This window comes from Palaemon carinicauda, chromosome 3 (assembly GCF_036898095.1).
Source record: "Palaemon carinicauda isolate YSFRI2023 chromosome 3, ASM3689809v2, whole genome shotgun sequence".
NCBI lineage: Eukaryota > Metazoa > Arthropoda > Malacostraca > Decapoda > Palaemonidae > Palaemon > Palaemon carinicauda.
Window position 1 is genome coordinate 160,776,779 of NC_090727.1, and position 18,119 is coordinate 160,794,897.

At 39.9% G+C, this 18,119-nt stretch overlaps 1 protein-coding gene across 1 annotated transcript in view; it reads right to left on the reverse strand.

Annotated features, from left to right (window-relative positions):
* Nucleotides 1–15,253, reverse strand: part of EMC6 (ER membrane protein complex subunit 6) — a 637,720-nt gene extending 622,467 nt beyond the window's left edge. Inside the window, exon 1 of the mRNA XM_068371071.1 lies at nt 15,154–15,253. The gene's annotated coding sequence lies outside the window, so the exon portion shown is untranslated. The remainder of the gene's footprint in view (nt 1–15,153) is intronic.
* Nucleotides 15,254–18,119: the final 2,866 nt, after the last annotated feature.

Sequence of the window (18,119 nt, forward strand, 5' to 3'; positions counted from 1 at the left end):
GATAACTTCTGGATAGGGGAGATGTGTAAGGAGAATAATGAGCTAATGATACCATCTTGTGAATTTTATACAAAAAGAAACCATTTGCCTGCTACTATGGAAATGAATCACTGAAACCAGAATAAAAGTAACTTGAAAACACTTACTATGTTAATCAGTAGATCTGTAAACTTACCAAACGATGTCGTGCATTACTTTGTCAAATATAGTGCTTTTCAGAATGAGGATTTTGAATAGGGAGGTTAGGCATTACAAACGGAAAATAAAGACTAAACAATATGTAAGATAAATGGAAATGTACAATGAAGAATATTCCCTACATATTACTTCCCTAGTTCCTAAACCGGATGTGCTAAGAATTGTGTATGAATGTATAGTGAATGAAGGATGCTGCCTCGATGGTTAAGTGCATATATATATATATATATATATATATATATATATATATATATATATATATATATATATATATATATATATATATATATATTGGAAGTGTCAGTTGGGGTTGAAGATGCATGCGAGTGCATGATCGAGTCTCTTTGAGACGGTACCGATAAGTTTATAATTACTGAAATGGATAAGGGCTCAAACCAAATATTTTCGGATCAACTGGCCCTCATAAGATAGCTTGCTCCCACCCCTTTAATGAGAGATGAGATAAAATATCACTGCTATTTCTCCCTCTGAACTATAATCAAATAATGGAGGAAATAATTGTTCTGATATCTAAACCAAAGTAACAAGCTATTGAAAAATATATTAAATAAAAAATATAATGCTCACCAATGTTTATCAACAAGGAGATTCAAAATGTTTAAAAAAAAGTCAATGTAAAATGCATAGTAAACGTGAACTCTTTAAATTAGGGACGATCGTTTTACTGAAGGGTACAATAAGGGTTGCGGTGGCCTATTGGAAACGTCCCTGCCTGGTGATCACCAAACTGGGGTTCGAGTCCCGCTCAAAATCGTTACGGCGTCAATGTGCTCCGATGTCAGAATGCCAGAGAATTCTAAATCAATCAATCAATCATTCAAATTCGTTGGTTGCTTTAGGGTTTGCAACCTCACCATCTTTGTGAACTAAGGATAGGGGGTTTGGAGAAGCCTATAGGTCTATCTGCTGTTATCAACAGCCATTGCATGGCCCTCCCTGATCGTAGCTTGGGTAGAGAGGGGGATTGGGCGCCGATCATATCCATAGACGGTCAGTCTGTAGGGCACAGTTCTGCTTACTAGGGAAATGTACATGTCCATTGCCTCTGCCATTCATGAGAGGCCTTTGAACCTTTACAGTACATTTTTCCTCAAAATTAACATAAAGTCTATGAGATTTACTCGTATATTCAGGTAGGTAATCTAACTGACGTCACTCAAAATGCGTATACCATAGAGGCGGGGCTGCAAATACCTGGTCGCCTCTCTGTACGTTAAAATTAAACTATCGACGGCTGAGTCGATGTAGGTCATCGAATGGTTTTCGATGACAAACCTTGCTCTTCAACATATACCAAGCTGGAAGCAAAGAATGCTCAATACAAAACAGATGCTGACCTATGGCGAAACTTCAGGGAGGCTGATTCAGACAATTCCTTTAGTATGTCCGTATCCCAGAATGACTTAATGTGACAAGTTCCCTACTTGAGCATGACTCAATGACTTCATTCTAGTAATATAAAGATGATTCTTCGCTTCCCATATAATTCAGGTAAGGGTCATCTACTGTACCTGCAGGTTGATGGTTTCTGTTTTAGGGGGGATCTGATTGTTTTATCATGACAATACTAAAAGATAAGGGAAGAAAAGTGTATTCGAGTTACGACAGGCACTTCATCAAGTGTTTTCGAGGTAAATATTGCATTGTGCGTTTTAGGCATTTAGGGGCACGGTGTCACCAAGCATCGTCTCAAAAACCTATACTTAAAATCTTGCAGCAGATCTTGAATCTAGTGTAAATGGCAGTGGATACCATAGTGGCCAAATAATATATATAAAAAAAATAATGAAAGAAACTTAGTCTACCATTTCAACAATTTATTTGATTTATTTGATACCTTCCAGTATCAAACCCAATTGACGGTCATGTAAACAATATGAAAAAGAAGCGGTAATAAATTCTAAGTTTTTTCATCCCTCTGTTTAAATTTGACTTATCTACATAAAACCAAAGCATAAGTGTATTTTCACCGGTCATATTTCGTTGGTTCAGTAACGCAATCGCTTGCGTAAAATATAGACTGCCATGCTGGCAATTCTCAATATTATGAGTACTAGCCAAGCTACAACCCTCGTTGGAAAGGTAGGATGGTACATGCCCAAGGGCTACAACGGGAAAAATAGTAAGGAAAGGAACTAGGGAATAGTAAATAAAGTAAATAAGAATATCAAATAAACTAATTATAATTAACAAATGAAAACAAAATATTATAAGATCAGTAACAACGTTACAATATATCAGTCATACATAAATGATAAAAGGAGACAACCTGCTTAACAGAAAAACATTTACAAAAATTTTGAACTTCTTTAGTTCCAGTTCCACCGATTCCACTGCCAGATTAGGATGATCCTTCCCAAATAGGTCATATTTGGAATAAAACTTCTAAAATACTACGTGGTATTGAGCAATATGGTGGAGAAGGCACGATTTAGTACTACTTACAGAATGGTACAGTCTGGGCTGATTTGAATGAAAAGTATGGTCAGAATTATGAAAAAAAAAAAACTTATGCAACATGTATAAAGAACTAAGTGAACGACTGTTCCAGATATTGATATCCAGATCCGGAATAAGAAATTTAATAGGCCGTAAGTTTTTTGTCAAACGAATTAAGACGAGTCAGCAGCGGAAGACCAGACAGGCAAACGAAAACTCGAAACACCCCTCTCCACAGGGTAGACTAATCACATAAAATCTTAAAAGACTTTCCCAATAAGCTATTTTTTAATGTAATTGAAGAAGAAACAGACCAAGTGAGTTTCTCAAAATTAAATTTGCAATCAAGAATCACCCCTCTAATTTTAAACGAGTTGTATACAGTTAAAGAGCATTTATCAATGGAAGACCTAGGCCTACATGGCCGAGGACTATGAAGCGTGGAGTAGATGATGATGAATGGAGAAGTATTTATTTGAAAACTCAAGATAGAGACGACTGGCGAAATCTGACCGAGGCCCTTTACGTCAATAGGAATGGGAGATGATGGTGATCAATAAAAAGATTTGGATGTTGAGGAACCCCAACTGTCCTTAACCAACTTCAAAATCATACTGTGAGTTTTGTTAGGGTTTAATTTCCACCCAACTCCATAATTTGTACCATGTACTATGAGTAATTAGACCTTTACTAAGGGATTCGGCCACCGCTGGAAATTATGCAAACCTATTATCAACACCTGCAAATGCAACGAGCTTATTTCAAAGGTCAAACCACATAGGCTATACGTACCGTGTTTAATATGAAAAGTAATGGCTGAGAACACTACCCTGAGTAACAGCTATAACATTCCTTTAGAACAAAAATTATATTAAAATTACCATTAACTTGAACAGGCCTGTAATTTTTTTCTAATACTGCACTCGTTCCTCTGGATTACATTAACACGATTGAAGATAGCACTACCATCAATGTCAACCATACGAACTTCCTGACTACAATCAATGGATTTACATTTTGTACACCACTGGAAATTATAAGGTCACCGGTGATGCTCTAAGCCTAAGGCTTTTCCAAAGGTCATACTACAAACTAGGGAACGGATGATTACCTTCAGCATATCTAAAGTTTTGAAAAAAAAAAAAAAAAAAAAAACCGCTCAGACATCTCAACATTCAAAATAATAGGGAGTTGATGAATTTGTGCCAATCAGCAGACCTATTCCAAAATACATACACCCAATGGAGTAATATGTTATTTTTATTAATAAAATAAATTTTTGAATATACTTACCCGATAATCATGTAGCTGTCAACTCCGTTGCCCGACAGAATTCTATGGAGGGATACGCCAGCTATCACAATACTAGAAGGGGGTGTACTTACCAGCGCCACCTGTGGCCAGGTACTCAATCATTTGTTGTTGACACCTCCTCAATTATTCCTCGGTCCACTGGTTCTCTCTGGGGAGGAAAGGGAGGGTCGATTAAATCATGATTATCGGGTAAGTATATTCAAAAATTTATTTTATTAATAAAAATAACATTTTTCAATATTAAACTTACCCGATAATCATGTAGCTGATTCACACCCAGGGAGGTGGGTGAAAACCAGTGTACAAGATTAAAGGATAGCTAAGTATCCCATATTTCATATAACAGTTATCTCAAATAACAATGAAATAATAAGTACCTGGTAAGGAAGTCGAATAGAACCGTTACTCTGCCTCTTTATTTAAAGTTCGTCTTCCTTACTGAGCGCAGCGTTCCTCTTGGAGGCTGAATCAACCCAAAGGTGCCAAAGTACACGGGGTTGCAACCCCTACTAAAGGACCTCTACCAAACCTTTAACCCAGGCGCTTCTCAAGAATGAATAGACCACCCGCCAAATCCAAGGATGCGGAAGGCTTCTTAGCCTACCGTAACAACCATAAAAAACAACAATAAAAGTATTCAAGAGAAAGGTTAAAAAAGGTTATGGGATTAAGGGAATGTAGTGGCTGAGCCCTCACCTACTACTGCACTCGCTGCTACGAATGGTCCCAGGGTGTAGCAGTTCTCGTAAAGAGACTGGACATCTTTCAGATAAAATGATGCAAACACTGACTTGCTCCTCCAATAGGTTGCATCCATTATGCTCTGCAGAGAACGGTTTTTATTAAAGGCCAACGAAGTAGCTACAGCTCTTACTTCGTGGGTCCTTACCTTCAGCAATGCAAGGTCTTCCTCCTTTAAGTGAGAATGTGCTTCTCTGATCAGAAGCCTTATATAGTACGAAAGCCCATTCTTGGACATGGGTCTCGAGGGTTTCTTGATGGCACACCATAAGGCTTCTGACTGTCCTCGAATAGGTTTAGACCTCTTCAGATAATATTTGAGAGCTCTGACAGGGCAAAGAACTCTCTCTAGTTCGTTACCTACCATGTTGGAGAGGCTAGGTATTTCGAACGATCTAGGCCAAGGACGTGAAGGAAGCTCGTTCTTTGCTAGGAATCCAAGCTGAAAAGAACATGTTGCAGATTCGGTTGTGAAACCAATGTTCTTGCTGAAGGCATGAACCTCACTGACTCTCTTAGCTGTTGCAAGGCAAACGAGAAAAGCAGTCTTGAGGGTAAGATCCTTGAAGGAAGCTGACTGGAGAGGTTCGAACCTAGATGTCATAAGGAACCTTAAGACTACGTCTAGATTCCAGCCTGGAGTGGAAAGACGACGTTCTTTAGACGTCTCAAAAGACTTGAGAATGTCTTGAAGGTCCTTGTCGGAAGACAGGTCCAAACCCCTGTGGCGGAGAACTGAGGCCAACATGCTCCTATATCCTTTAATCGTAGGTGTTGAAAGGGATCTCTCATTCCTAAGATGTAGAAGGAAGTCAGCTATTTGGATCACAGAGGTATTGGTAGAGGATATTGAATTGGCTCTACACCAGCTTCGGAAGACCTCCCACTTAGACTGGTAGACTCTACGAGTGGAAACTCTTCTAGCTTTGGCAATCGCACTGGCTGCCTCCTTCGAAAAGCCTCTAGCTCTAGCGAATCTTTCGACAGTCTGAAGGCAGTCAGCCGAAGAGCGTGGAGGTTTGGATGCAACCTGTCTACGTGTGGTTGACGTAGAAGGTCCACTCTTAGAGGTAGAGTCCTGGGGAAGTCGACTAGCCATTGAAGTACCTCTGTGTACCATTCTCTTGCAGGCCAAAGGGGAGCAACCAGCGTCAGCCGTGTCCCTTCGTGCGAGACGAATTTCTGCAGAACTTTGTTTATTATCTTGAACGGAGGGAATGCGTACAGGTCGAGATGGGACCAGTTCAGAAGAAAAGCATCCACATGAACCGCTGCAGGGTCTGGAACAGGGGAACAATAAAGCGGAAGTCTCTTGGTTATGGAGGTGGCAAACAGATCTATGGTAGGTTGACCCCACAAGGTCCAAAGTCTGTTGCACACACTCTTGTGGAGGGTCCATTCCGTGGGAATGACCTGATTCCTTCTGCTGAGGCGATCCGCTGAAACATTCATATCGCCCTGGATGAACCTCGTGACCAGAGTGAGGTTTAGACCTCTTGTCCAAATGAGGAGGTCCCTTGCGATCTCGTAAAGGCTCCTCGAATGGGTCCCTCCTTGCTTGGAGATGTAAGCCAAGACTGTGGTGTTGTCTGAATTCACCTCCACCACTTTGCCTAGCAGGAGGGACTTGAAGTTCAACAGGGCTAGATGAACTGCTAACAGTTCCTTGCAGTTGATGTGGAGTAATCCTTGTTCCTTGTTCCATACTCCTGAGCATTCCCGTCCGTCCAAGGTCGCACCCCAGCCCGAGTCCGATGCATCTGAGAAGAGATGAAGATTGGGGGTCTGGATGGCCAATGATAGACCCTCCTTGAGAAGGAGATTGTGCTTCCACCACAGGAGAGTGGTCTTCATCTCTTGGTTGATAGGGATAGAGACTGCTTCTAGAGTCGAGCCCTTGTCCCAATGAGCAGCAAGATGGAATTGAAGAGGGCGGAGGTGGAGTCTTCCTAGCTCGACAAACAGGGCCAGTGATGAGAGGGTCCCTGTGAGACTCATCCACTGTCTCACTGAGCAATTGCTCCTCTTCAGCATGCTCATGATGCACTCTAGGGCTTGGTTTATCCTGGGGGCCGATGGAAAAGCCCGAAAATCCTGACTCTGAATCTCCATTCCCAGGTACACAATGGATTGGGAGGGAATGAGTTGAGATTTCTCTATATTGACTAATAGACCTAGGTCTCTGATTAAGTCTAAAGTCCAATTGAGGTTCTCCAGACAACGACGACTCGTGGAGGCTCTCAACAGCCAGTCGTCTAGGTAGAGGGAGGCTCTGATGTTCGATAAGTGTAGGAATTTCGCTACATTCCTCATCAGATGAGTAAAGACCATAGGAGCTGTGCTTAGGCCAAAACACAGGGCTTGGAACTGATAGACAACCTTTCCGAAAACGAATCTCAGGAAAGGTTGGGAGTCTGGATGAATGGGAACGTGAAAGTATGCATCTTTCAAGTCCAACGAGACCATCCAGTCCTCCTGTCTGACCGCTGCTAAGACCGACTTGGTCGTCTCCATCGTGAACGTCTGCTTGGTGACATACTCGTTGAGAGAGCTGACGTCCAGCACCGGTCTCCAACCTCCTGTCTTCTTGGCCACAAGAAAGAGACGGTTGTAGAAGCCCGGGGATTGATGGTCCCGGACTATAACCACTGCCTTCTTCTGCACAAGTAGCGACACCTCCTGTTGCAATGCTAGCCTCTTGTCCTCTTCTTTGTAGTTGGGAGAGAGGTTGATGGGCGATGTGGTCAGAGGTGGTTTGAGGCAGAATGGAATCCTGTAACCGTACCTCAGCCAACTGACAGACTGTGCGTCTGCACCTCTCTTCTCCCAGGCTCGCCAGAAGATCTTGAGTCTGGCTCCTACTGTTGTCTGGAGAATCTGAGAGTCAGTTCTTTCCCTTAGATGTCCTGGATCCTTTCCTAGACTTGCTCCTGTGAGAGTCTGGACGGGAGCTTCCTCGGCTGGGGGCTCTACCACGAAAGGGCGGTATGAACCTCGTAGCCGGGGTATCAGCCACTGGGGAGCGATAAGTCTTGGGGACTGAGGTGGCAACCTTAGACTTACGAGCCGATGAGGCTACAAGATCGTGCGTGTCCTTTTGTATCAGGGCAGCCGACAAGTCCTTAACTAGCTCCTCGGGAAAGAGGAACTTTGAGAGTGGAGCAAAAAGGAGTTGTGACCGTTGGCAAGGTGTAAAGCTGGCGGAAAGGAAGGTACACAGTTGTTCCCTTTTCTTCAACACCCCTGATACAAATAACGACGCTAGCTCACCCGATCCATCTCTGATGGCCTTATCCATGCAGGACATTATTAGCATGGCAGAATCTTTGTCCGCAGGAGAGGTTTTCTTGCTGAGGGCTCCCAGGCACCAGTCGAGAAAGTTGAACATTTCAAATGCTCTGAACAACCCTTTCAGAAAATGATCCAGGTCTGAGAAGGTCCAACAAACCTTCGAGCGTCTCATAGCAGTTCTCCGAGGCGAGTCCACCAGACTTGAGAAGTCAGCCTGGGCAGAGGCAGGTACTCCTAAGCCTGGTGCTTCCCCTGTGGCATACCAAACGCAACCTTTCGAAGCGAGCTTCGTTGGAGGGAACATGAAGGAAGTCTTGCCAAGGTGTTGTTTAGACTGCAGCCACTCCCCTAAGATCCTTAAAGCCCTCTTGGAGGATCTAGCTAGGACAAGCTTAGTATAGTTGGACTTAGCTTGTTGTACGCCCAGCGAAAACTCAGATGGTGGAGAGCGGGGAATAGCAGAGACGAAGTGGTCTGGGTAAATCTCCCTGAGTAGAGCCAAGACCTTACGAAAATCAATCGACAATGGAGAAAGCTTAGATTCGTCCACGTCTGATGAGGGATCAAGGTGTGCCTCCTCATCATCCGACACCTCATCAGCAGAGGGTAGCGAAGAGATCGGACCAGAATGCTGAACCGCAGAGTCAGAACGGGTAGGAACAATAACAGTAGTTTCCTCTTCCAGTAACTGTTGAGGGAAAACCTGAGGCTCAGACTGCAAAGGCTGAACAACAGACGAAGCAGAAGGCAGGCGCATGGGTGAAGGAGGTTGACTCCTAGCAAGAGAGGTTGAACCCAAGGATTGCACAAGCTGAGCGGAGGACGGAGGCGGAGTAGTCCGTTCCTGTTCCTGTGAGATGAGCGGAGCATGATGAGGTTGAGGCTGCGCAGAACAAGGTAAAGTTCTCGCAAGCTGAGGCTCCTGAGGCGCAAGTCCAGGGTGTAGAGGAGCTTGCCTTGAGGAGGGTTGAGCTCGCTGCAGCGATGGCTGAGCAGACAGACTCACGGAGGGGAGAGGTTGTTGTACCCCAACCGAGAGTTGCACCACTGGTGGAGCAGCAAGGGGAGGTGGAGGAAGAGTGGAATAACTCTCCTGATCCCAAAGCAAGGGTTGCCTTAAAGAAGGCTGAGGCTGAACACCACTGGGAACAGCGAACTCCGAAAGTGGCTCAACATCGTACGCCTGGCAGATGGTGCTGCGACCAGGCGGAGCAAGTGCAGGCGGGGCGAGCACAGGCGGAGCGAGAACAGGCGGAGGAGGAGGTGCAACACTCTCAGCCCGACACTCACGCATCAAGTCCGAAAGCTGAGCTTGCATGGACTGAAGCAGGGTCCACTTGGGATCGGCAGAAACGATAACAGACTGAGGTAAAGTCACAGTCGGGCTCTGTTTTGGCAGAACCTTACTCCTCTTGGGCGGAGTACAGTCGACAGATGACTGAGGCGAGTCAGAGCTGAGCCAATGACTGCAACCTGGCTGAGCACTCACGGACTGGACTCTACGTTTAAGCGGTCTCGAGACCTGAGACCAACGTTTCTTCCCTGCTAGTTGATCAGCGGACGAGAATAAGACGGGCTCAATCGTCTGCAGGTGGGAGTGACGGTCTAAGGAAGACACGCCCGCAACCACCGAGGATAGTTCTGTGCGCCTAACAAGGCCTGTCGAACCCTTAAGCCCTTCGACATTGCTTCTCCCCTGGGCATGGGAGCTTGCAAGAGGTCCCGGACTGGGAGGACGACTGGCTCGCACAGAAAAATCCTCACGCACCACACTGGCACCACTAGCACTTGGCACTGCACCGACACTAGCACTCGTCACAGCACTGGCACTAATTCCACCCACTGCACTCTTGACCTTCAGTTCTTTAACTTCGGCCATCAGAGACTTATGGTCACTTACCACTGATTCTACTTTATCGCCTAAAGCCTGAATAGCACGCAAAACAACTGACATATCAGGCGGAGGGCACACAGTAGGTTCGGGGGTAGCCACTACAGGGGTAGGAAAAGGTAGGGGATCATGAGGTGAGGAAAACATAGAAGAGTGAGAAGAACTTCTCCTAACTCTACCTCTCTCTAACTTAGATGAATATTTTAAAAGACGGACAAAATCCAATTCCGAAAGTCCGGCGCATTCCTCACATCGATTTTCTAATAGACAGGGCCTGTCCCTACAGTCAGAACAAGCGGTGTGAGGATCTACCGAGGCCTTCGGAATACGCCTATTGCAAGACCTACATCGTCTATGGGAGGGGGCTTGCGAAACGTCAGACATCTTGTTTCAAAGAGTTAGCCAAAGGGTGATCCAAAAACAAGCAAAATTCGTTAACCGTTATATCAGTATTATATAAAAGCTATCTAGCTAATATAAGAAGGATTCCAGTAAAGCGACAGCCGTTAATCTGAGAGAATACTTCACCAAATATCCGTGAATAAACTCGAAGATCATAAGCGTATCCCAGAACGTCTAGCCGGAAGCACGACAGAGGAATAATTGAGGAGGTGTCAACAACAAATGATTGAGTACCTGGCCACAGGTGGCGCTGGTAAGTACACCCCCTTCTAGTATTGTGATAGCTGGCGTATCCCTCCATAGAATTCTGTCGGGCAACGGAGTTGACAGCTACATGATTATCGGGTAAGTTTAATATTGAAAAATAACCAATTCTCTACCAAGCGCAAAGGAACTATTTACAGCTAACTTGGGGAAAATTGCAGATACCTTTGGGGGGTAAAAAAAATGACAGATGCCTATGCAAGGAAAATCACCAATATAGTTAATTCATGGGGCTGAAAAGCTAAAGTGGTTAAATGATGCTTATGGCGACTGCAACAAGTTCTCCACGGAAATGTGTTTTCATTCGGTAAGTAAAATCCATGCAATTGAAAATATAACTAAAGTAAAAGCTTATAAATGATAAAAATAATGAATTGAGAAAAGTCTAGATCAACGATTTTCTTCCGTAACGGTTTCTTTTTTTTTTCTTGAAAAGATTAAGAAATCTGTCAATCAGCTTGCCTTAACTTTTAGCTTCCTAAGATCCTACCTATATACTATATAGTCATCTTGCCAATACAGGGAGCATAATCTTAAGTAATGAGACAAATTATGTCGATTTTATTAGGAAGCCAATAACTGCCTTGCAACTAGATATCCTCCCGTTGTTCTATTCGTCTCTACAGACGAATTTTGAAACTCGCCAATTCTGATTTCCTAGATCCTAACGCCCCTCCCCCTTTCATGATTATGAACGAGGAATATTTTAGTTGCATATGATTATTAATGTCATGGATTTAACAACTTGATTAAGTAGTACTACTCAAAATATGAGAGGCGGTTAAAGTGCTAAGTTGGGGACATAAAGAAAACGGCTACATAAGCCCTCACCTACGCTTAAGGCTAGGTCTCCCTCCAAGCCATTTCGTCCTCGCTCGCATTTATATCTGGATTATATGAAGGCCACGGTCCTGATAAATCTGGACCGTGAGTCCCGTCTCATCGATTTAAAGAAAACATGTCATCTTAAGCACGAATGGACTAAAACAGGAACAACACCATTTGGATACAGCACAAGAATTCGCATTTTGTTAAAAGACGCTGTGACTATAATTGCCATCACCCCAATCTGATTCTATACTAGGCACACCATCAGTAAACGATACATATATATATATATATATATATATATATATATATATATATATATATATATATATATATATATATATATATATATATATATATATATCTATATATATATATATATATATATATATATATATATATATATATATATATATATATATATATATATATATATATATACTGTAGAGTAGACCCATGTTATATAGCTATAGTGCGCGAGAGTCCAAAACCGTTATGTCAAACTTGAAACTTGTTACACAGTCGATTAAATAAGGAGAGGTTACCTTCAATGCGCTTACATTAGAGTTGAAATTTCTCGGCAACAGAGAAATTCTATTGAAATACGCTTAAAGTAGAGTTGAAATTTCTCGGAAACAGATAAATTCTATTAAAATACGCTTACAGTAGAGTTGAAATTCCTCGGCAACAGAGAAATTCTATTAAAATACGCTTAGAGTAGAGTTGAAATTTCTCGGCAACAGAGAAATTCTATTAAAATACGCTTACAGTAGAGTTGAAATTCCTCGGCAACAGAGAAATTCTATTAAAATACGCTTACAGTAGAGTTGAAATTTCTCGGCAACAGAGAAATTCTATTAGAATACGCTTAGAGTAGAGTTGGCAATTTTTTTGGCAACAGAGAAATTCCATCAACAGTCACACATAAACCACGGATCGGTCCTAAACTAATGTGAAGCCAATAAGAGTTGTTAAATTTTGGAACAGTTAAGATACATAAGACTATCTGAAGATACTAGAGGTTCGAAAACTTTAGATTCACCAAGGTCTATATATATATATATATATATATATATATATATATATATATATATATATATATATATATATATATATATATATATATATATGAGAGAGAGAGAGAGAGAGAGAGAGAGAGAGAGAGAGAGAGAGAGAGAGAGAGAGAGAGAGAGAGAGAGTGTGTGTGTATGCGCATCAATAACTATGAATTGATTTGAAGCAAGAACATGAAAAATTTTTCATAAATTTACTAATCACGCATATATAATAATTCTTCGTAGCACTATTCTTAAGGCACTATAACGTTTGCTTGCGTTTTACCTTAATGCAAATTTGAACTGATTAACAAAATCTAATTACCAAAATACTTATGAGACGAAACAAAAACTTTTTTGGATCAAAGAAAAGGACAAGCACGTTCTTATAAAATTGAACTAGCATAATTGCAAAACGCAACAAGGCATTTTTACTTTTGGTTTGATTTTATTAATAAAATTTGTTATATAGGCCGGTACGGGGACCAGGAAGGCCATTCGTTTCAGGCTGACATGAGTTTTTTTAAAGTTTATATATGACATAGCTGGTTTTGACGCTGTTAATATTTCATATATGACATATCTATTTTGACGTTGTTACTGTTCTAGAATTATTTATTGTTAATCTGTTCTCATCATTTATTTATTTCCTTTCCTCAATGGGCTATTTTTCCCTATTGTAGCCCTTGGGATTATAGCATCTTGCTTTTCCAACTAGGGTTGTAACTTGGCTAATAATAATAATAATAATAACTTAGTTCAGGTGCGGTGTTGCCCTCATTTGCGCTATGCTACGTAGGTCTACATAACAAAAAATCTACCATGCAGTAAGTGTGGAGTTCAAGGCAAGATATATAACGTTGAATAAACGCCAATAAGCCTTTTTTTTTTTATTAATGACTAGAAAAGAATGCAAAATAACACCTGCCAAAATTAGACAAGGAAGCTTTTCAGTCACTAGACCTATCAATAAAAAAAATATACAGTATATACGAAAAAAAATGAGTGGGGAAACTAGTTTATGGTTGATCTTTGTGTGTGTGTGTGTGTGTGTGATTTCCTTCCTACATCCTTTGTATTTCCCACCATAGTTTATATATATATATATATATATATATATATATATATATATATATATATATATATATATATATATATATATATATATATATATATATATATATATATATATATATCCCTAAATTCTTGACTTTACCCAGTTAGTTGGTTGCATTTGCAAGTCAAGGGTTCCATAGATTCTGTACAAATATTTAGATTAAAATACAAATGTTAAACGACATCACAATATTTTACATTTACAATTAGCATTAAGAAGGATTTTAATACCCAAATAGGCATACAGATGGGCCGAACATGAAATACGGGTGAATCGGCATGATCGCTGGAACCTCAAAACCAGTTTTACCTTTCCATTTCAAAGTTTCATGTCTTAGAGATACCAAGGTAAATCGAATGACCAAACCAAGCACCTGAACTAAATCAATTTGAAACATACGTTAAAGGGGTGAAATTGATTGGGGAATTTTGGGACATAAAATAACTCACTTTCAATTGTAGCTATAAATCCCAAAAGGTTTAGTTTTGAACAAAACGACCTGGTCAATAAATGAATTAGACTTACAAAATTGTGAGACTACAGACTTATTATTAAATTGATAATGCACAAGCTATATTTGTTTGTCCCGTAACGCTAAATAATATGCTTACGTTATAGGTCATTAAATGTGCACATCATAAATCTTTCAAAACAAAATTCTCTTTAAACATGACAGAATTCATTTTAGGGATTTATCACATCGTCGTTTGGTTACTGGTAGATTTCATTTACCCTTTGAGGGAATTATTGTAAAAAAGTCTCAATTTTTCGACACAATCTAGATGGGGGTAAGGACGCCGACCGATAGCCTACTTAACCCAACCTTTCGTATAACCATCTAAAATGATCTAAACATCTACAATATCAAAGTATGTGTTGTCAAATTTCACAGTAACCTATTCGAAGCTAATACGTTATCAGCTACTTATAATCTAAACAGGAGATACACTTTCCTGAAGGGGTTTAATGTACTATTGATTAAAGTGCATCTTCTGTTTAGATTATAAGTAGCTTACTTATTACCTAACAATACACCTTGCGGTAACCAAACTTGGTTGGTTACCTCGTCTTCTTCTTTGTCTGCATCTGGGAAAAGATGCAGACTAAGAAGTAACCAAATATCTCCGAATAGGTTCCTGTGAAATTTGACAACACGTACACTTTCATATTGTAAAGGTTTAGATTGTTATACGAAAGGTTGAGTTAAGTTGGCCATCAGTCGGCGTCCTTAGACTCATCTAGGCCGAGTCGAAAAATTGAGACTTTTGTACAATAATTCCCGGTGTACGTGTTGTCAAACTTCACAGTAACCCATTCGGAGCTAATACGTTATATGGCTCAAACTTGGTTGGTTACCGCAAGGTGTAATCTTAGGTAATATGCAAGCTACTTATCATCTAAACAGGAGATACATTCTCCTCAAGAGTACATCAAACCCCTGCAGCGAACCGAGTTCCGTCTAGTTTTTTCAAGCGACAACTCTTCAAAAGTAACTAACCGTTGACCTCTGACTTTGTCAACAAGTTTTACCTTGATATTTTACAACAATGCAAGTTACGTATGTATGAACGATCATGAGTCGTGACACATACCTTAATAACGAATCAACCTACAGCAAGTATATTCATAAGAGCAACGACACGAAAACACGGCGGTACATCTCGACACTTCACCTGTTAAACAAACTCTGACGCCTTCAAGCGTAAAATGCCCTTTTTAATGTTTGAAACCCAAAGTAATATATGTAAAGAATTCAATATTAGTTTTTAATTCTATTTTTTTTCTTTTATACAGAATAATGGTATTAAATATGTCTAAAAGCTTTGAAAAATTTAATTAGGACAGTTAATCGCAAGAAATGACTATAGTTTTTACGCGCCACGTCATGTTTCTCATTTCGAACTTGACTTTAACACATTAGAAAACAATTTTGGCATTATCACGGTAATGTAAAATATTTACAGATGCTTTTAAACATTAATTGTAAAGCTGCAGACCTGACTAACAAGGATTTGAAATTATATAAATAATTTCCTCTGAATCTCTGATGTTTGCGAATGTTGTAGTTACCTTAAAAATATATTAGCCACTGGCTTGGATATGACTAATTCAAAGTTTAGGTTGATAAAATATGATGATCTTTCTCAAATACATGGGTTAGGGTCTGTAAGAAGTAAAAGTATGTGTTGCCTTCGGACAGGAGACTATTTTCCCCTTGTTCGCGTTAGTAGCAATAGCAAAAGAAAAGGTTATAGTAAATATTGCGAAGCTCTAAACATTTCGGCGGTCTACTGAACGTTTGCTCTTTGATGTGTTATCAACCAGTTTCTCTTCAGCGATTGATTGATTGATTTAAAGTTTTCAGGCATTAAATCAATCGCTGAAGAGAAACAGCAGTCCTCTGCTCCATATGTTTATTATACAAGTAATTCTAAAATTAACTTCATGTTTATGTACTAACTCTACATCTGCTATCGCCATGGTAGTCTCATCCTCGCTATCTAAAAGTAGCCAAGTGCTATAAATGTGTTTGTCTCTTATCAATGTTTTTATGTTGAACAGGCTGACATGAGTCTTTTTATAGTTTATTTATATCTGTTTTTGACGTTTTTAAGAGTTTATATATGACATATCTGTTTTGACGTTGTTACTGTTTTTAGAATGATTTATTGTTAATTTGTTCTCATCATTTTATTTCCTCATTTCCTTTCCTCACTGGGCTATTTTTTCCTATTGGAGCCCTTGGGCTTATAGCATCTTGCTTTTCCAACTAGGGTTGTAGCTTGGCTAATAATAATAATAATAATAATAATATTTGATCCGTTACAAATTAGGCGCTGTAATGTAGGTCTACAGTACATAATTTAGCTTACAGCTCTTAACAGTTACCGGAGATGTGAGATTCTTTGTTCAAAAGGTGGTGTCATTATATGGAAGTTTTTTTGGTTGTGTTTTCTTGTGACAACTTTATGAGATGCGGGTAATTTCATAATTTCATACACCAACACCTTCATGTTCTTGTATTAGACCTAACCGCTACCTTTGAGTTTATCCATTATTACCAATTTCACACAGTTTAAAGGCCACTCATGGATGGCAGCGGCAAGGGACAGTAACATTACCCTCTTGGAGAACAGTGCCCTAGAGACTGACCATACATACAATACATGTGATCAGCTCCCAAGGCCCCCTCTTTACCCAAGCTAGGACCAGGGAGGGCCAGGCAATGGCTGCTGATTACTCAGAAGATTGACCTAAAGGCTCCCGAAAACCTCCCATCCTTAGCTGAGGAGCATGGCGAGATTGTAGCGACCAAAGAAGCCATCGAGTTTGAGCGGGATTCGAACCCCAGTCTGGCGGTCACCATTCAGGGACGTTATCCCATTGGCCACTATAACATTTATAAGGTGAGTGTCGTGTAATGTATGAGGTAAATGCCAAGTGTAATTGATGGTTTCAAGTGTAATTGAAGGTTTCAAGTGTAATTGAAGGTTTCAAGAAACCGTAATACTTAAGTACAAAAGCTATGGGGTAACTAAGGGTCCATTATTTCAACCTCATAATATTCATTAATTCCCTAATGTCCAAATACAAATACACTCTCAAGTCGTTTTTAACTTGAATAACCACTTAATTTACATCATACCAAATGTATTGTTCTACATTTTCCAGTATTTTTAATCAGAATATGATTTTGGATATTTTTTTTTTTTTAGAGTTTACTAATCAGAATATGTTAAAATGATTTTACTTTGTGAAACTTAGATTTGTTCTATTCATAAAACCAACTTATGGACTTGTAACAATTAATATTTTTGTTGCAAAATAATTGAAAATGCAGTATATCACATCAAATGAAAATTTTACATTTTGCATGCAATTCATCACATTCATAATATGTACAAACGTACATTATTCTTTAAATTAATCAACAATAACAGTAGAAAGTTTAACAAGACTGCTGACTAAACACATTTTGGGGCTGTACAATATTTATTAACCATGGAATTTAGTCAGATAAGAAATTATGTTCTTCCAGATGATGGATATCATTATATATTTTCCTTTTTTGGGCTCAAGCCATATCGTCCTGATGGAAGGTTCCTTTAGGCAGCTTTCTAAGACCAAATATCCCTCAGAAAGCTGCCTTAAGGAACCTTCCATCAGGACGACATGGCCATCTCACCCAAAAATAGATTTTTCGCTTTGCTTCAAAATCCGTTTATATTTTTCACATTTCTAAGTGGGAAAAGAAATATTTATTATCCTTATCAGTGTTTTCGTATCTAGGAGCAATCAACTTTAAGGCTAGCGTTACTGGATTGCTTTAATGATCTGTATAAAACATTGGAGTTTCTTCAATAAGGAAACTTAAATGCAAGACAGTTCTCCAGATGAGATTATCGAGCCTCCCTGAAAAGTGACATTCGACATCGAGAGATGAAAGTAAAGGAATGATTTCTTCGCTTCACTTATTATGTGCTGGATTTAATCATCTCTATTTTTTTCGCTTTCGTGATAACTGTGTAGGTCAAGATTTAGTGCATTTCTCAACTTG